Source organism: Lemur catta, chromosome 13 (genome assembly GCF_020740605.2).
Source record: "Lemur catta isolate mLemCat1 chromosome 13, mLemCat1.pri, whole genome shotgun sequence".
Taxonomy (NCBI): domain Eukaryota; kingdom Metazoa; phylum Chordata; class Mammalia; order Primates; family Lemuridae; genus Lemur; species Lemur catta.
Genome location: NC_059140.1, coordinates 2,821,166 through 2,836,445, shown reverse-complemented (window position 1 = coordinate 2,836,445; position 15,280 = coordinate 2,821,166). Strand labels below are relative to the sequence as shown.

Genomic DNA, 15,280 nt, shown 5'->3' with positions numbered 1-15,280 from the left:
AACTTTCCACACTGCTGGGGTGGGCAGACTGCCCGAGCGGCCCCCCGGGCGGCCCCGCGAGGAGAAGGGCGAAGGGGCGCGGGCGCCGGTGCGGGCGGGACTGGCGCGCAGCGGAGCCTCCGAGCCAGGCGGGGGCGCCAGCCCGTCGGGCGCTCCGCGCCAGGAGCCGCGGGGTCAGCTCTTGCCTGAGCGCGGCTAGTCGAGGGTCCCTGAGCCGACCGGGCTGCTGGCGGGCAGCGACAGGGGCGTGGGCAGCACTGGGGGCCCGCGGGACGGTCACGGGGCCGCCGCATGGTGCTGCTGCTGCGCCCGGATCCAGAGCGCCCAGCGTGAGATGAGAGGCGGGTGCCGGCCCGTGCAGCGACAGCGACAAGTGCTTGGCCGGGCCCGGGGGCACCGCTGCTCCTGCCCAGGCCCCGCAGGCCAGCCATAGGGCGCTGCTCGCAATGAGTAGCCATTATTTTACTACTTCTTTTTTTTACTTTTAATGTAGTGTGTAGTTCAGTGAAATGTTGTCTTTTAAAACAGGAGAAATCTGAAAAAATTCAGAGGATTTAGTCATAATTCCTTGTTCTTGAAATTTGGAGATACTTTAGTATGTTTATAATATTTTAAAACCATTTAAAGTTGTTATAAATCATTTTTCAATATTTTAAATTAATTAGCTCTTAAAATATGCCTTTAAAAAATTTTATTCTCTTATACTTATTACTAATGCAGAATTTTTGTTGTTGTTCTTACAAAAAAATCCTTTCTGGACATATATCTTTCTGCCACTCATGAATTTTCTGTAGCGTTAATGATTACATCACAGGAATGGGAGCTTGAAATATTTTCCATGGTTTTACATACTTCCCTAAAATACATTCTGTTTTAGTGTCTTATATGTTTAGCAAACTAAAAATTATGAAGTATCTGTATATTTCTTTGGATGACATTATTAATGATGAGAAACTAATACTTTTCAAAATATTTAGAACATAGCGTTTTCTTACTATAAATATACTTGTATATCTTCTAGATTTTGTTTTCATAATGTTTTATTGAAAGTTTCAAATTTTAATATTCTTCTTAAAATATGTGTTCCCAAATATGACAAGTTCATTTGTCTTTTGTTGAAATTTACAAGTAAATGGTGTCCAAATTCATTAGGGATAGTGTCTCATTGTGCTTATCTTTCTTTAGATGAAGACAAAAATAATGAAATCAGGGTGGGCTGAAAATAAAAAGGAACAATAATCGTGATGACAATTGTTCTTTTGTGGCTCAGGAGGGCATCAGACCTTCAAGAATACTTAACAGTAAATAACCTGTTTCTCTGAACTTAGAAACAAAATTAAAGCATTCATGTTAAAAGTCTGAACTGTATGCACTTAGGGTGGATAATAGCAGAAAGGAGGGACATCAACTGATTGTAGTCACATGCTCATGGAGAACAGAAGATATTCCAATTTACAACTTGGAAATGTCCAACCAAATTCAATATTTTTACATTTTATTATATATGACTTTCATTTTGTCTTCACAGTGATGCACAGGGGCGTGATGGTAAAAGAACGTAACAGTCTTTAGGAAAAAAAGAGTATATACTTTGCTTCTTTGTTCTGGACACACACACACGCACAGACAGCCAAAAGCATTTTTATTATAGCATTTCCCAAAATTGGTAGCACAGGAATTGAGATCAAGTCATTAAGTCTCTCCATTGTTTCTCTGTCCCACACTTTTACAGTGACAGTTTTCCTGCCTGTGCTTTCCCTCCAGGGAAGCTAAGAATTATAAATCTTCCTGTCAGAAACATTGTGCCTCCACTTGCAGCTTACACTCCGTTAACTTTCTAAAGAATAGTCAATGTATTGCAGTCATTCAGTGGTATCTGATGTGCAGCATATTTATCCTTATGGCATTTGTGCGTTTCATAACGATCTTTCCATGGAACTACTCTTGGTGAAAAATAAGTTTCCCTTCTCTGAAGTTGCCAACTGCTTTCCAGTTTGCCAGCTATTGCCACTGACAAAACCAAGTAACCCTCTCTCATCTTGTCACCTGCAATGATCCTAATCACTTTATGCTCTCAATGAGCCCTCATAGGTCTTGCAGTGCTGCTCAGTACCTGTGGCGAAATTAGTGATGAAAATAACACTATATTTATTAGTATAGTAAAAATATTTAAGAATCATAGAGATAATATTTAGTCAGCACAGGGCAGAGTGTAAAGATCACTATTCAAATGATATCATTTATAAAATAGCACTATTCTAAAACTTAGATATTGTGATACAGAAGAGTAGATTTTCCAAACTTCTTTTTTCTTCTAAAGAACATATTGTCTAGTGCAAAACTCTCCTGGCTTTCTGTAAATGACATTTTGAATTCACTTCTATTTTTTCCCTACCCCTGACCTATGCCCAGGTACATTATGATCAGTCTTTTTTTCCTGGTTCATGTGACGGTGTTATTTTTTATTACTCATGATTGTGTGTATGCTTTGGGACTTACAACATTGAAAGGAGCCTAGGGTGAATTCCGGTATGAGAATGAACTTGTTCTGTGTCATATATTCACTGAGGGTGCTCAGAGGATTCACCTTCAGCTCTAGGGGGCCATGGTTGTCACTTCTTATGAGTGCCGAGATGTGCATTAGTATTTTAACTTTTCAGTGTATCAGATAGTACTCAGTTATTAGCATCCTGGCCAACCTATAGGCCACCTCCATAAATTTTTTTAAAATTTTGTTTCTCCCTAGTGGGTACCATATTATTGCAAATTGCATGATTTTTCCTGTTGAGTTTCTCAGATTCATTAAATTCATACATAGGACACAAAGTTTAAAATGCAGATCAACAACACATGACTTTTTTGCACACAAATAGTTGTTTTTGACACCTATCACCTATCAATTGTTTGATTCTGTGAGTTGAGATATATTTCCAAAAGATATAAAAATACTTTAGTTATCACCATTATTCCATTGAAATAATATATATAGTTAATGAATAACTGTATATTCATTATACAGTTATTATATTAGTACATATATTAGTAGATTATGCCCAAATATTTTTTAACTTATAATTCTTTAACATACCAGAGTATGATTCCTAAAATATGGAGACCACTATACCTTTAAGAGAGTATTATTTGGATGCTTCTCATGCGTCCAACTTGACAGCAGAACAAAGAAATGGACCGAGGATGCAGATGTACATTGCTGACGACTATCAGTTGTTTGCTTCTGGTAGTTAAGATAATGATGTCCCTTTATTAGGTTAAGCTTTTGGAGAAAGATGATCAACTATAAGATGTGTCCTTTACAAACTCTTACATACCAGCTGGTTTTAGAGCAATTCTCTACATCAGCCATTAATTTCTGAGTATGAGCCAGAAATACTAATTATCAACATATCTACGGTGCCTTATATATATACATGCATGTGATGACATAGACAGGAGAGACTTTAGAATACATTTGGACATTCATCTCAGAAAAAAATCTAAGTGAATGTGCTGTTTTTAATTTTTCTGTCATAAAGCTGAATTGTTCTAAGCACTGAATTAAACTAGTGATGCCTGAATCCGAGACAAATAACATGAGATAGTAACTCCACAATAATTAAGTGAAATTTTACAAGGTGTTCTGGTGTAGGAGATATCCTGAAAAAATCAGTGGGATTATCTTGGTTATTGGAGACGTCAGTGATTTTCAAGGCATAGGAGGATATCCTTGTTGCAAGTGAAGTCTCAGGAAAAGAATCATGTAACTATGTTGATGCAACTTCACGGTTGTCATAAAGTCATTAAAAGTAGTGTTTGCCCTTTTGATAATTGAAAAGTTGTATATTAGCTAGTCTGTTTGAGATGAAGAGTTCACATGGGGATTTCTGGTACATAAACTAAACTGGGACTAAACTCAGAGAGAACCATGACCAGTTTTAGGTGATACAGGATCTAGATAAGCACATAATGACCCCCAAAATCGTCATGTCCTAATTCCCACATATTGGGAATGTAATAGACTTCATGGCAAAAGGAATATAAGGTTGAAGGTGAGATCAAGGTTGAGAAACAGTTGACTAAAAATAGAAAGATTATTCTGAATTATCAGAATGCGTCCAGTGTAATCACAAGGGTCCAAAAATGTTAAATAGAAAAATGATAAATAGAAAGTGTCAGATTGGTGAGATGTGAGAAAGACCCAAGTGGATATTATATTTTCATTGGTTTAATCAATTTTATATGCCTATCAATGTTTTGGAAGTTAAATATAAAATGAGGGAATAAAGAAAACAAAGATATGCTTTCTAAAAGGGGAGGCCCAGGTACAATAAAAGTATAGATAGTGTGCATTCCACAAGGGCATAATTGTGGATATGTTTGTGTTTTCCATATACATGTTTAGTGTGGCAAATGATGCAGAGTCTAGATTTTCAGAATTTATATGAGATAGTCCATGTTAATCAAGACTAAGTGGATAAAATAAGAAATAATAATTATGGTGACAATTTGACTATTTAAGAAAGAACATTGATGATGTAAGGTTTATTGTTTTTTCCAGCTATACAAAAGATGTTTCCTCCGTGTCATTAAGATGAACATTCTTTCTACTCATGTTATTAAAACTGCCTTTTTTTTCCAAGCTGGCGTTGGAGTTTCAGCCAACACCTTCCTCCTTCTCTTCTATAGCTTCACCCACATTTCCTCTGGATCAAAGGCCTAGCCCACTAACCTGATCATCTCTCACTTGGTCCTCATACACACAGTGGTGCTCCTCACTGCAGGGGATTTTTGTCTACAGACCTCTTGGAGTCTCTGGATTCTTGGAACGACTTCAAGTGTAAGGTGCTTTTCTACATGAGCAGGGTGCTGACGGCCTCTCCATCTGCACCACCTGCTCCTGATCATGCTCCAGGCCATCACCACCAGCCCCAGGACCGCCCGGATGGCAAAGTTCAAACACAAGTTCATGAATTACATTATCCATATTTTCTTCTTTTTATGGCCCCTCATTTTGCCTGTTAGTAGTAACCTGATATTTTACTCTGTGGCTTCTTTCAACATGACCCAGACCAATGTGCTGATTCTCGATAAATGCTTTCACCCATGAACTCCATCATCAGAGATTTGTTTTTCACTCTGACAACATCCAGTGATGTTCCTTTGTAGGATTCATGCTGTTCGCAAGTGCATACATGGTGATTCACGTGTTCAAGGATCAGGCGGGATCCCAGCACCTGCACAGCACTGGATTCTCCCTGAGAGCCTCTCCCGAGAAAAAGCCACCCAGATCATCCTGCTTATGGTGAGTTTCTTTGTGGTCACGTACTGAACAAACCTTATCATTACAGCCTTTGAATCCTGTTGCGGGTGTTCAGAAGCTTGTGGTCAATGTCTATGCCACTGTTTGCTCTTTGACACAAATGAGTTCTGATAAAAGAATAATTAATAACCTGCAAAATATGCAACAGAAGTTTCTACAATGTTTAACATGCTAGGGATAAAAAGTTGCCTGAAAAATAGATTTTTCTGTCATTAGTTAAATTATCCAAGCGGCATATGATTTGTTATCTAATTTAAATAAAATATATTGAATCACACTTTTATTATCAAAATTATTCTGAATTTGATGCTGCCAAGGACAGTGTAGCTCCACTAATTTAACATCCATTATGAGTTAATATTCTCATACCAAACCTCTTAACTCTTTCATCTTTATTTGACTTTCATAAGGGAAAATATTTCTTTCTTCTTGAAGTATACTTTAAGAAGCTCCTATTGGTAATCAGATCTTTCAGGGTTTTTCTTCTGCTTCTTTGTAGCTAAGAATGTAATTCTAGTTTGAATTTCTCTCAGCACCATTAATAAACATTTCTCTGTCTTCTGGCTCTATACAAGCTGTGGAAACTTCCTTCTCACCTTTGTAGATTACATTTTTTTTACTCTCTCACTTTTTTTAAGTGTTTACCTTCTGTTTCATGTTAGATGCTGCTTGACTATTGCTTTTCATAATTTTTCTTTGTTTTTCTCTTTTTTATGTATTATACTTCTTTTTATATATTTTAGTGAACCAAGTACATGTGCTTGTTTTCTTCTCATTGTAGTCTTCATATATGTATTACTAAATTTGTATTTTCTATTATTTTGTCTCCCTTGGACGTGGGGCCCAAAATTACAGTTTTCTAGCCCTCTCCTCATATCAGTCTAATTTAATATTTTACCCAAATGTTATCTATTAAGTAGATTTAATACATTTTCAATAGTTTTCATTTGATTTGCTCTTTCCAAACATGGCTTGTCAAGCTTATAGTTTCTTGCGCTAGCCACAGTGTTTTGGTTTCCCATTTTCCCCATTGTATTTACTTAAACATTTTAAACATAATTCTTATATCTGAAACTTAGGCAATGTGAAATTTCTTCTAATTCTCATCATAGTATCTTATTCCTTGAGTACAACATAATTGATAATTTGGCTATCACATATGAGAGACAGCATACTCGGGACATCTATAGCCACTTTCAAAAAAATGTATTCCATTATCCTGTAGCCCGTTGGACAAGCCATATGGGTTTGATGTCTTTGGGATCAGCTGTCTGAATAGAGCATGTGCTTCTTAGTTAATTGCTCCTCTAGATAATGCCCTTGATTTATTTCTACTCCTGGGAAGTTCTCACATTTTCCTTTTGATTCTACTCAGTATTTTATGGATTCTTGTATTTTTCTAAGGATTTTAGCCATGTGCATTAGAAGTGTTTAGAATTTATAGTATTTTCCCCAAAGCAAAAATATGAACAGTGTCCACATGAAGAAAATATTTCACACAACATTTTTTGTAGCATCAACAGCATCTCATAATAAATCCAAAGTTTCTTCATTGGGAACACTCCCCCTCAATATGCCATATGGCAATTATAAGTTGTAAAATGTGATTATTTAAAAATGTACTAGACATTTAATTTTCTCTTTTGCCCAAATACCTGAAATGACAATACTAGACTACAGAGAATAGTATTTATATATGGTCAGAATTTCTGTTGTCTTGTAAAATGAAGCTAATATTGGTATAATTATTTACATAAATTGACATATTTTGTTTCCAATCACCATGTTGCCTAAATTAGCACTTCCCTGACCCAGTAAAAATGATCCCAGTTTGAATTTTCCATTTAATGCTGAAATCAATTTAAAATATCTTAGAAGAAATCTGTGTGTTACTTGGTATTACTGGTTGGTTATACTTTAATTGATAGTTTCTGTTGTCATTCTACAGTGTTCACAATATAGAAGTAGTTGGATATTTGTTATTAATTTAATAAAAATTTTAGGCTTAAAACTTATCCATTTAAAATACTTTTGTCTGTTACTTGAAAAGAATGCATATTCTCTAAACATATTCTCTAGTCAAAATGCTGCCCATTTATTTCTATGACTAATAAGTCAAACATTCTAATAAAATTATGTAACATTTTAGGTTAATTTATTTACTGTATACCAAAACAGTTGATTATTTTTTATTATTTCAGCATATTATGGGGGTACAAAAGTTTAGGTTACATATATTGCCCTTGTCCCCCAATCCCTCTGAGTCAGAGCTTCAAGCGTGTCCATCCTCCAGACAGTGCGCATCGCACTCATTATGTATGTATACATCCATCCCCTCCCCCCCACATCTGGCTGACACCCAATTACTGTTATTCCCAAAGGTGCTCTTAGGTGATGATCAGTGAAATCAATTTGATGGTGAGTACATGTGGTGCTTATTTTTCCATTCTTGGGATACTTCACTTAGTAGAATGGGTTCCGACTCTATCCAGGAGAATATAAGAGATTCTATATCACCATTGTTTCTTATAGCTGAGTAATATTCCATGGTATACATATGCCACATTTCATTAATCCACTCATGTATTCATGGACACTTGAGTTGTTTCCACATCTTTGCAATTGTGAATTGTGCTGCTATAAACATTCGGGTGCAGAGGTCTTTTTTATAGAATGAGTTTTGTTCTTTTCGGTAGATGCCCAATAATAGGATTGCTAGATCGAATGGTAGGTCTACTTGAATCTGTTTAAGGTATCTCCATATTTCTTTGCATAGAGGTTGTACTAGTTTGCAGTCCCACCAGCAGTATATGAGTGTTCCTGTTTCTCCACATCCACGCCAACATGTGTTGTTTTGGGACTTTTTGATAAAGGCCATTCTCACTGGAGTTAAGTGATATCCCATTGTGGTTTTGATTTGCATTTCACTGATGATTAGAGATGCTGAGCATTTTTTCATGTCTTTGTTGGCCATTCTTCTGTCTTCTTTTGAAAAATTTCTATTCATGTCCTTTGCCCACTTTTTTGATGAGGTTGTTTGATTTTTTCTTGCTGATTTTCCTGAGTTCTAAAGAGATTCTAGTTATCAGTCTATTATTGGATGTGTAGTGTGCGACAATTTTTTCCCATTCTGTAGGTTGTCTGCTCTCATGACTGTTTCTTTGGCTGTACAGAAGCTCTTTAATTTAATCAGGTCCCATTTATTTATTTTTGTTGTTGCTGTGATTGCCTTTGGGGTCTTCTTCATAAATTCTTTGCCTAGGCCAATGTCTATAAGAGTATTTCCCACATTTTCTTCTAGAATTCTAATACTTTCACACGTAAAGTTTAAGTCTGTTATCCACCGTGATTTGATTTTTGTGAGAGGTGAAAGCTGTGGGTCCTGTTTCAGTCTTCTACATGTGGCTATCCAGTTTTCCCAGCACCATTTATTGAATAGGGATTCTTGTCCCCAGAGTATGTTTTTGTCTGTTTTGTCAAAGATTAGATGGCTATATGAGGATGGTTTTATATTTTGATTTTCTGTTCTCTTCCACTGGTCTGTGTCCCTGCACTTGTGCCAATACCAAGCAGTTTTAATAACCACAGCCTTGTGCTATAGTTTGAAGTGTGGTAAATTAATAACTCCCATTTTGTTCTTTTTGCCTCAAATTGCTTTTTCTATATGGGGTCTTCTCTAGTTCCATACAAAGTGTAAAATTATTTTTTCTACATCCAAAACAGTTGATTTTTATGATGCTTTTAATGTTCACCTCGTATGACTGAAAATATGTCAATTTGTCTTTTCCAATGAATCTCTGAATTATTTACTTTTGAACTCTAGGTATTTTATGTATAAATGTGTCATGGCTTGGTAGAGTACCTAATACACTGTATGTGCTAAGTAAATACTAACCACCTTGAGACATCAAATGATCTTTTATAAATACCATTCAATTATAATATTTTGTATTTGTCATGACAAATTATGTTTATGTCTTATCTAAATACTGATGAAAAGAGAAGGTTATCTCTGTAAGAGCCCTCTTCATAAAACCCAATGTCAAATTACAGTTTTACTAACATATTTTATATTCAATAACTTATTTGTAACACAGTGAATGTGACTATTAGGTACAGTAATTGTAGTCACAATGTCCTTCTACAAATGAGGAAATTTTGGGTCTGTCATTGATTAGGGTAAAGCCTCATTGCGTATTACTATTTCAGATTTCTCAGGTCAAATTTCCAGAAAATCTGTTACCATGGAATACTATATATTAGAAATAAATATCTTTATAGGTACAAATTTTGAAAGAAAACTGAAGAAATAGCTTATACAAATAGTCATATACATAAAAATAAAATACGGTCCTGCCCTGAATAACAAAGTTTTGATCAATGATGGACTGCACTTACTAGAGTGCTTCTATGAGATCGTAATGAAGCTGAAAACTTTCTAGTGCATGTTAAGATTGAAGCACAATTCATTATCCATGTATTTATGGTGATGCTGTTGTAATCAAACCTGTGTTGCCAATGAGATAAAACTATGGTACACACGATTATATACAGTACATAATACTTGATAATATGATAATAAGTGACTATGTTATTGGTATATATATTTACTGTACAACTTTTAGTCCTATATGTTCATTGATGGTAAGTGACCCATACAGGTGTGCCATTTTTTAATTTTTGTACTGTATTTTACTGTAACTTTTGTATAGTTAGATATCTAACATACATACACATTTGGATACACAAATACCATTGTGTTATGATTCCCTACAATATAAAGTACAGTATCATGTTGTACAGGTTTGTAGCCTAGGAGCAATAGGGCATACCATATAGCCTGGGTGTATAGCAGGCTATATCTTCTAGGTTTGTGCAAGTACATTCTGTGATGTTCAGACAATGACCAAATCACCTAACAGTGCATTTTCCAGAACAAATCTCCATTGTTGAATGATGTATAGGGCTTAAATGATAAATGTTAAATGATGACAATACTTAATATTATTAAGAACAGAAAACCCCATAAATTGATCTACAGAGTCAATGCCGTCCCTTCAGATTTTTTTTAATTGAACTGCCACTTTATCTTTACCATTAAGGTGATGGTATTATTTATTTTCAAGTCACATGGTGTATTTCTGAGTCCACTCTCCAGCTATTCCGTCGTAATTTCTGCTATCCTTTCTGCAGATCTTCGAAATGTCAGGAACCAAAAGATCATCGGAGTTGGGGTCGCACAACATGGAAACAGATGGATGACAACACTTCAGAAAGGGTCTGTGCCAGCGACCACTCAGATCTAAGGAAGTGCAGACAGAGCTTCCATTTCTGTTAATATCCGAGGGTGAACTCGGTGGTGAATGTGATCTTGGGTGGTTTGAAGGCATAATCGGGTAGCAACTGGATCCTCAGGAAGAAGACCCTTCCTTGGTAGAGGCTGTTGTTGTGCCCCATTACGGTGGCCTGCCAGTGGAGCACATCGTGCCCTGCCGGCCCTGCTGAGCCCTGGGCCGGGGGTCGCGGTCCCGGTCGAGCAGCTCCTTGTGGATGCGCTTTACCGCAGCTGTCCGGAGCTGGGGACTTCTCTGCCCCCAGGCCGTGCTGCTGCCGCCATGCTGGTTCCCAGCAGCCTGGCCCTGACCCTTGCCCAGGCCGCCTGCATCCAGCGCTAGCAGCCCGCAGGGACTCGCTCTGTGAGGTCACTAAGGCAGTGTTGACAAGGGCAGGGCCACCCTTCAAATTTTCAACTGCATTTTTTTGTGGAAATAAACAAGCTTACCCTAAATCTATATTTGTGTGTAAAGGAAACCAGAAACCACAAAACAATCTTTAAAAGGAGTGACAGTAATCAAAGCACGTAGTAGTAGACGAGGATAGATGCAGGTAGACCAATGAGGAGATTTAAAGGTTCGTTAATAAACACAGGCATTTTCAGAAAGGGGTCAAGAAATTTCAGAGGAAAGAAAAGTGTTTTGAACAAATGATGCTGGTAAAATTGGATATGGAGATGCAAAAGGGTAAATGTGGACCCCAAATTTGAAACACGTGTGACAAAAGTATTCAAAAAGATTGTATATCTAAATGCCAGAACTAAAATATTCCTAGGAGGAATAGTAGAGTATTTTATTGTGATCTTGAATTAGGCAAACATTTCGTAGATTTTACACCAAAAGAATAATGAAGAGAAAATTTGATGAATTGTCCACCAAATTTAAAATTTTTTGTCTTCAAACATCGTGAAAATATAAGTAAATGAGAAACTACTCCAGCTGCTGCCTTGATGTCAGATTTTTTGCCTCAAGAATTGAGTAAATGCTGCTAAAAACACCCAGCCCTGTAGTAATTTGTCGTGGCAGCCCTATCAAACTGATGTGATCTATTAGGACACACGCAGTGTCCCCTGCAGCATAGCTGAGATGGCAAGAGGATTGAATCATGTCAGGGTCCACCAGCACTGAAAGGCTAAAATGCTGTGAGAAACGGCCTCCCTGGTGGAATATTATGAACACAAGTGAGACCACAGCTTTCAATATGGCAGCACTAAGAGGATGTGTTCTGTGAGGCAGATGTTAGAATAGCTTAAACTCCTCAAATATTTTTAAATATAAACCATCCTAGTAAGAGTGATATTTGTTTGTTTTATAGAATTGGAGGTCTGGAAGGGCAGTGGAGCTGACAGCTACATGGGATACCTGTGGCAAGTAGTTAAAACTATAAAACAATAGTCAAATGCAAAAACACTCATGGTCTAGTGTAAAGTGAAAAAAATGCAAACATTTTCTCTGATCTTCCTGCAAGTATATGCACATGAATTTTGTACGTAACCAAGTTGCCACTGGGGACTAACAGAGGCCAGGATTCTTTGGGAGGAGACTGTGAGTCAATCAAGTAAAAAAGTCCTAGGACAGAACCCAGGGAGTTCCCGTATTCAGCTCTGGGTCCTAGGCCCACCCTGGTCATGTTGAGCTCCAGGCCATGGAAACCCTTCTGTGCCCACTGTCACCCCAGCACAGTACTGGCCATGGTTGGTGGCATGGTACCCTTACCTGTTACCCAAGGAGATGGAGTAGTTGGATCCACACACCTCCTCGTTGATCTCCTGCATTGAGTCCTGAGAAAAAGTTGCCTGGCAGCTAGGCCAAGAGGTGTCAGTGGTCCTTTTAGAAATTCTGTACTCTAGATCAGGAACACGGAAGAATCTCCAGAGACCTCCAGCCAAGGAGGAAACCGAATGGTGAATCAAGGTCTCAGAATTAACATCTGAGTAGACAAGCTTGATCCCCAACACTCAACTTTCCATTCTGCCATCATGACCTGGGATATGAACATGACACACCCACCAGTGTTCCAACACCTGACAACCTGATTCTGCACAGGAATCCCCCTCATCCCTTGTTCCATCCACACACATATATTAATAGGGAGGGGTGTGAGGCTGCCCAGGCGGAATCACAAGTGTGGCCTGACCTGAATGGACCTGCCCTGGGGTACCTTTGAGTGTCTCTTATCAACTGCTCTGAAGCATGGGGGTGAGAAGCTTGAGGGCTGAGCCAATGTCTGCATCATTCAGAAAGGCTCTCACTCCAGGCCTTGGAGGCAAGAGCCTCAGACAGTTGGGATACAGGAGGAGGACATCTTACTCTCTTAAGAGTCTCCTGTCAAGTGAGTTGTATAGAAGGCTGTCTCTAGAATGTGGGTGCCTGGTTATCAGAGCTCTAAGTTCTCTTGGGGTTAATCACCAAGCAGGTGACATCACTTCTTCAAGGTTCCATCATGTGGGCCCTTTTCAAAGGGCCCTCTGGACTGCTGACTGCTCACCCTCCTCCTGCATGTCAGCTGCTGTCTTATCCATGGTTATGCAAACACAGCCTCCCTCAGCACCCCAGGAATACCTGGCTATAGTCAGGGCCACAGGTTTGAGGAGACAGAGCTGGGTGAGAGCCTCCTTGTTCTTACCAGTTCTGCGAGCCTAGATATGTCATTGTGCCTCTAATGGCCTCCTCAGTCTCTCAACCTGCACAGTGGGAATAATGCTTACCATCTAGCTCCAAGGGAACTCATCTGGTGCATATGAGATAATACTTGTAATTCTTATAGGTGTGTATTACTTGTAGCTAAAGCATGAGCTTAGAGATGGAAGAATTATGATCAGTGGGATGTAGCCTATAATAAACCTCAAACTAACATGGGTTCTGTCAGTTGGCTCTTGGGGAAATCACTCCCTCTCTTGGTCTCAGTACCAAGACTCACCATGGGGGAGTTGGAATTAAATGAAATCCAAATTTTGTTATCTTGTGACAATAAAACTTCCAATGCCTTCCCATTATATTTAGAATCAAGCTCATATGCCTTACCTTTGTGTCTGTGGTGGGAGCCCCATGATGGCGCACAATGATCCCCACCTCCAAGTATCCCCATCCTTGTGTAATCAATAAGGGTTAGTGACTCACTTTTAGTCAATAGCATGCAAACTAAAGATATGGACTGTCACCCCACAGATTGAATTACTAAAAGACTGTGACTTGCCACTTCCTTTCTCTCTCAGGTGTCTTCTCTCTCTCTGTCTCTCTCTCTCCTGTACATTCCTTTGGGGAAGCAAGCTTGAATGTTTTGTGATTCCCTATTTATGGGCCTGTGTGACAAAGAATGGAGGGAAGGCCCAGGCCAATAGACAGAAAGGAACTCAGGCCCTCATTCCAAACTGAATGATGCCAGCAACTAACCAGATTGAGCTTAGAAGCTGATCCTCCCCTGCCCAAGCTTCAGTTGGGGAAACAGCCCCAGCTTTCTGAGAGACTCTGACGCAGAGGCACACTGCTAAGCCATGCCAGGATTCTTGGGCCACAGAAATTGTGACATAATACATGTTTGGGGTTTTAAGAAACTAAATTTGGAGAATATTTTCAGAAAGCAGTAATGACACAGTGCACCAGGCCCCAGCATGTGACCCTGTCTTCCCCCACCCTCCCATTATCTCCTCTAAGGCTTGCTGCAGCCATAGTCACCACCTGTCTAACCACCTCTGGGCAAACTCATTTCTGCCCACAAGTTTCCATACCAGGGATACTTTCTTCCTGACACAATGTGCTAGTCAGCATTTTCCAGAGGGGAAAGGAAACCAATAAAATTTATAGAGATATACAGGAAGAGATTTATTATGAGGATTGGCTTATGCAGTTATATAGGCTGAAAAGTAAGCCAGTGGTCTCTGTCTGAAGGCCTAAGAACCTAAAACCAGGAGGGTGGGGGGCAGGGGAAGGTTCAGTGGCCAGAGAACCAGGAGCTGTGATGTTCAAAGACAGAAGATTGATATGCCAACTGGGTGATAATTTGCCTTTCCTCTACATTTTTTTTTGCAGTCAAATTTAGCAGTGGGGGGGGTTGTTGTATACCAACTTTAGTGACATTAATGTTAATAACTTCTGATAACCCATACCTTTCTGTTTTATCTTAGCTCTCAACAGATTATGGAGACTGCTTTCATTGGTGACAGCAGAGTCCCTTTCCTCAGTCTCCTGATTCAAATACAATCTCTTTATGAAACTCCATATAAGACACACCTGGAAATGATGTTTTGCCAGATATCAAGGCATCCCTTAGCCCAGTATAAATAAAATTAACAGACAGTCAACCACCAGAAGTTTTCCTCTTTTTTAAACGTGGGACCCATAAGCATCTTCTTAAACCACTCTTAATTTTGAAATAAAAATGACAAGGTCATAATTCTACTTAACATGATACAACTTGTGTACAACTGAAACTTGCATACAAATTAAAACACACTTAGCCTTTGCCCAGAACAAGAGGTAAAGTCCTTGAGTGATGTTTTCTCATCTCTAGATATCCATTAACTGAAATAATATGATGTAAAATTAATCACGCTAATATACTGATACAAAGTCTAAATACATCTTATGAAACATAAGGGAATAAGAAGAAAATACAAAGATATTTGCTTAA

At 38.5% G+C, this 15,280-nt stretch overlaps 1 long non-coding RNA gene across 3 annotated transcripts; it reads left to right on the top strand.

The window, feature by feature from the left end:
• The first annotated feature begins 204 nt into the window (after positions 1–204).
• On the top strand, positions 205–11,568 carry LOC123649237. Of its 3 annotated transcripts, none has more exons than XR_006738935.1 (3): positions 205–450; positions 5,164–5,299; positions 10,511–11,568. It is a non-coding gene; the product is annotated as an uncharacterized LOC123649237 (long non-coding RNA). The 3 variants fall into 3 exon arrangements; XR_006738934.1 differs by lacking the exon at positions 205–450 and adding an exon at positions 484–595; XR_006738933.1 differs by lacking the exon at positions 205–450 and adding an exon at positions 1,206–1,301.
• The last annotated feature ends 3,712 nt before the right edge of the window (positions 11,569–15,280 follow it).